The following is a 6,000-nucleotide window of genomic DNA, read 5'->3' as shown; positions in this document are numbered from 1 at the left end:
GTCACGAGGAGTTCCGGAATGGTCCGGAGGTGAAGAATTATATATAGGAAGTCAAGTTTCGGCCACCGGGAAAGTTTCGGGGGTCACCGGTAGTGTACCGGGACCACCGAAGGGTCCCGGGGGTCCATCGGGTGGGGCCACCTATCCCGGAGCGCCCCATGGGCTGAAGTGGGAAGGGAACCAGCCCCTAGTGGGCTGGGGCGCCCCCCATGGGCCTCCCCCTGCGCCTAGGGTTGGAAACCCTAGGGGTGGGGGGCGCCCCACCTGACTTGGGGGGCAAGTTTCCCCCCTGGCCGCCCACCCCCCCCCCCTTTAGATGGGATCCAAGGCCGGCGCCCCCCTCCCAGGGGGCCTATATATATTGGGGGGAGGGAGGGCAGCAGCATGACAGCCCCTGGCGCCTCCCTCTCCCCCTGCAACACCTCTCCCTCTCGCAGAAGCTTGGCGAAGCCCTGCCGAGACCCCGCTACTTCCACCACCACGCCGTCGTGCTGCTGGATCTCCATCAACCTCTCCTTCCCCCTTGCTGGATCAAGAAGGAGGAGACTTCGCTGCTCCGTACGTGTGTTGAACGCGGAGGTGCCGTCGTTTCGGCACTCGGTCATCGGTGATTTGGATCACGGCGAGTACGACTCCATCAACCCCGTTCATTGGAACGCTTCCGCTCGCGATCTACAAGGGTATGTAGATGCACTCCTTTCCCCTCGTTGCTAGTATACTCCATAGATGGATCTTGGTGATGCGTAGAAAATTTTTAAATTCTGCTACGATCCCCAACAGTGGCATCATGAGCCAGGCCTATGCGTAGTTACTATGCACGAGTAGAACACAAAGCAGTTGTGGGTGTTGATGTTGCCAATTCTTCTTGCTGTTACTAGTCTTATCTTGATTCGGCGGCATCGTGGGATGAAGCGGCCCGGACCGACCTTACACGTACTCTTACGTGAGACAGGTTCCACCGACTGACATGCACTAGTTGCATAAGGTGGCTAGCGGGTGTCTGTCTCTCCCACTTTAGTCGGATCGGATTCGATGAAAAGGGTCCTTATGAAGGGTAAATAGAAATTGGCATATCACGTTGTGGCTTTTGCGTAGGTAAGAAACGTTCTTGCTAGAAACCCATAGCAGCCACGTAAAACATGCAACAACAATTAGAGGACGTCTAACTTGTTTTTGCAGGGTATGCTATGTGATGTGATATGGCCAAAAAGGATGTGATGAATGATATATGTGATGTATGAGATTGATCATGTTCTTGTAATAGGAATCACGACTTGCATGTCGATGAGAATGACAACCGGCAGGAGCCATAGGAGTTGTCTTAATTTATTGTATGACGTGCGTGTCAATGAAAATGCCATGTAATTATTTTACTTTATTGCTAACCGTTAGCCATAGTAGTAGAAGTAATAGTTGGCGAGACAACTTCATGAAGACACAATGATGGAGATCATGATGATGGAGATCATGGTGTCATGCCGGTGACGAAGGTGATCATGCCGTGCCTCAAAGATGGAGATCAAAGGCGCAAGATGATATTGGCCATATCACGTCACTTTATGATTTGCATGTGATGTTTATCATGTTTACATCTTATTTGCTTAGAATGACGGTAGCATAAATAAGATGATCCCTCACTAAAATTTCAAGAGACGTGTTCCCCCTAACTGTGCACCGTTGCGAAGGTTCATTGTTTCGAAGCACCACGTGATGATCGGGTGTGATAGATTCTAACGTTCAAATACAACGGGTGTTGACGAGCCTAGCATGTACAGACATGGCCTCGGAACACATGCGAAACACTTAGGTTGACTTGACGAGCCTAGCATGTACAGACATGGCCTCGGAACACAAGAGATCGAAAGGTCGAACATGAGTCGTATAGTAGATACGATCAACATGGAGATGTTCACCGATGATGACTAGTCTGTCTCACGTGATGATCGGACACGGCCTAGTTTGACTCGGATCATGTATCACTTAGATGACTAGAGGGATGTCTATCTGAGTGGGAGTTCATTAATCAGATGAACTTAATTATCATGAACATAGTCAGAAGGTCTTTGCAAATTATGTCATAGCTTGCGCTTTAGTTCTACTGGTTAAGATATGTTCCTAGAGAAAATCTAGTTGAAAGTTGGTAGTAGCAATTATGCGGACTGGGTCCGTAAACTGAGGATTGTCCTCATTGCTGCACAGAAGGCTTATGTCCTTAATGCACCGCTCGGTGTGCTGAACCTCAGCGTCGTCTGTAGATGTTGCGAAACATCTGACATACGCGTGTTGATGACTACGTGATAGTTCAGTGCGTAATGCTAACGGTTTAGAATTGTGGCACCAAAGACGGTTTTTGAAACGTCGCAGAACATATGAGATGTTCCGAAGACTGAAATTGGGATTTTGGACTAGTGCCCACGTCAAGAGGTATGAGACCTCTGACAAGTTTCTTAAGCCTGCAAACTGAGGGAGAAAAGCTCAATCGTTGAGCATGTGCTCAGATTGTCTGAGTACCACAATCGCTTGAATCGAGTGGGAGTTAATCTTCCAGATGAGATAGTGATGGTTCTCCATAGTCACTGCCACCAAGCTATTAGAGCTTCGTGATGAACTATAACATATCAGGGATAGATATGATGATCCTTGAGCAAATCGCGATGTTTGACACCGCGAAAGTAGAAATCAAGAAGGAGCATCAATTGTTGATGGTTAGTAAAACCACTAGTATCTAGAAGGGCAAGGGAAAGAAGGGGTACTTCATGAAACAACAAATCATTTGCTGCTCTAGCGAAGAATCCCAAAGTTAAACCCAAACCCGAGACTAAGTGCTCCTGTAATGAGCGGAACGGTCACTGAAGCAGAACTACCCTAGATACTTGGTAGATGAGAAGACAGGCAAGGTCGACCGAAGTATATTGGATATACATTAAATGAATGTGTACTTTACTAGTACTCCTAGCAGCACCAGGGTATTAGATACCGGTTCGGTTGCTAAGTGTTAGTAACTCGAAATAAAAGCTGCGGAATAAACGGAGACTAGCTAAAGGTGAGATGACGATATGTGTTGGAAGTGTTTCCAAGGTTGATGTGATCAAGCATCGCATGCTCCCTCTACCATCGAGATTTGGTGTTTGCGTTGAGCATGATTGGATTATGTTTATCGCAATACGGTTATTCATTTAAGGAGAATAATGGTTACTCTATTTATTTGAATAATACCATCAATGTTCTTGCACCTAAAATGAATCTCGATTGTAGTGATACACATGTTCGTGCCAAAAGATATAAAATAGTAATGATAGTTCCACATACTTGTGGCACTGCCATTTGAGTCATATTGGTATAGAACGCATGAAGAAGCTCCATGTAGATGGATCTTTGGACTCACTCGTTTTTGAAAAGATTGAGACATGCGAACCATGTCTATTGGTATACATGCATGAAGAAACTCCATGCAAATGGATCGTTTGTACTCACTTGATTTTGAATCACTTGAGACATGCAAATCATACCACATGGGCAAGATGACTGAAAGGCCTCGTTTTAAGTAAGATGGAACAAGAGAGCAACTTATTGGAAGTAATACATTTTGATGTATGCAGTCCAATGAGTGCTGAGGCATGCAGTGGATATCGTTATGTTCTTACTTCACAGATGATTTGAGTAGATGCTGAGAATATTTACTTGATGAAACACAAGTCTGAATTATTGAAAGGTTCAAGTAATTTCAGAGTGAAGTTGAAGATCGTCGTGACAAGAGGATAAAATGTCTATGATATGATCATAGAGATATCTGAGTTACGAGTTTGGCACACAATTAAGAAATTGTGGAAATTGTTTCGCGACTAATACCTCCTGGAACACCATATTGTGATGGTGTGTCCGAACATCATAACTGCACCCTATTGGATATGGTGCATACCATGATGTCTCTTATCGAATTACCACTATCGTTTATGGGTTAGGCATTAGAGATAACTGCATTCACTTTAAAAGGGGCACCACGCAATTCCGTTGAGACGACACCGTTTAGAGAAACCTAAGTTGTCATTTCTTAAAAGATTGGGGCTGCGATGCTTATGTGAAAGAGTTTCAAGCTGATAAGCTCGAACCCAAAGCAGATAAATGCATCTTCATAGAAAACCCAAAACAGTTGGGTATACCTCCTATTTCAGATCTGGAAGCAAAAGTAATTGCTTCTAGAAACGAGTCCTTTCTCGAGGAAAAGTTTCTCTCGAAAGAATTGAGTGGGAGGATGGTGGAGACTTGATGAGGTTATTGAACCATAACTTCAACTAGTGTGTAGCAGGGCACAGGAAGTTGTTCTTGTGGCACCTACACCAATTGAAGTGGATGCTTATGATAGTGATCATGAAACTTCGGATCAAGTCACTACCAAACCTCGTAGGTCGACAAGGATATGTACTACTCCTGAGTGGTACGGTAATCCTGTCTTGGAAGTCATGTTGCTAGACAACAATGAACCTACGAGCTATGGAGAAGCGATGGTGGGCCCATATTCCGACAAATGGTTAGAAACCATGAAATCCGAGATAGGATCCATGTATCAGAACAAAGCATGGACTTTGGTGAACTTGCCCGATGATCGGCAAGCCATTGAGATAAATGGATCTTTAAGAAGAAGACGGACATGGACGGTAATGTTACCGTCTATGAAGCTCGACTTGTGGCAAAGAGTATTTTCACAAGTTCAAGGAGTTGACTACGATGAGATTCTCTCATCCGTAGCGATGCTTAAGTCCGTCGGAATCATGTTAGCATTAGCTGCATTTATGAAATCTGGCAGATGGATGTCAAAAACAAGTTTCCTTACCAGTTTTCGTAAGGAAAGGTTGTATGTGATACAATCAGAAAGGTTTGTCGATCCTAAGGATGCTAAAAGGTATGCTAGCTCCAGCGATCCTTCCATGGACTAGAGCAAGCATCTCGGAGTCAGAATATACGCTTTGATGGAGTGATCAAAGTTTTTGGGTTTATACAAAGTTTGTTAGAAACTTGTATTTACAATAAAGTGAGTGGGAGCGCTACAACATTTCTGATAAGTATATGTGAATGACATATTGTTGATCCGAAATGATGTAAAATTTCTGGAAAGCATAAAGGGTTGTTTGAAAGGAGTTTTTCAAAGGAAGACCTGGATAAAGCTGCTTACATATTGGGCATCAAGATCTATAGAGATAGATCAAGACGCCTGATGATACTTTCAAAGAACGCACACCTTGACATGATTTTGAAAGAGTTCAAAATAGATCAGCAAAGAAGGAGTTCTTGGCTGTGTTACAAGGTGTGAGTATTGAGTAAGACTCAAGACCTGACCACAGCAGAAGAGAGAGAATGGACGAAGGTCGTCCCCTATGATTTAGACGTAGACTGTACAGTATGCTATGCTATGTACCGCACATGAAGTGTGCCTTGCCATGAGTTGGTCAAGGGGTACAATAGTGATCCGGGAATGGATCACATGACAGCGGTCGAACTTATCCTTAGTATCTAGTGGACTAAGGAATTTTCTCGATTATGGAGGTGAAAACGAGTTCGTCGTAAAGGGTTACGTCGATGGAACTTTGGCACTAATCCGGATGACTCTGAGTAGTAGACCGGATTCGTATAGTAGAGCAATTATTTGAAATGGCTCCAAGTAGCGCGCGGTAGCATCCACAAGATGACATAGATATTCGTAAAGCACACACGGATCTGAAAGGTTCAGACCCGTTGACTAATAACCTCTCTCACTAGCATAACATGATCAAACCAGAACTCATTAAGTGTTAATCACATAGTGATGTGAACTAGATTGTTGACTCTAGTAAACTCTTTGGATGTTGGTCACATGGTGATGTGACCTGTGAATGTTAATCACATGGTGATGTGAACTAGATTATTGACTCTAGTGCAAGTGGGGGACTGTTGGAAATATGCCCTAGAGGCAATAATAAATTGGTTATTATTATATTTCCTCGTTCATGGTAATCGTTTATTATC

The sequence above is a fragment of the Aegilops tauschii genome, chromosome 5 (assembly GCF_002575655.3).
Source record: "Aegilops tauschii subsp. strangulata cultivar AL8/78 chromosome 5, Aet v6.0, whole genome shotgun sequence".
Lineage (NCBI taxonomy): Eukaryota > Viridiplantae > Streptophyta > Magnoliopsida > Poales > Poaceae > Aegilops > Aegilops tauschii.
The sequence above is the reverse complement of the archived record's forward strand: the minus strand, read 5'-3'. Positions refer to the sequence as shown.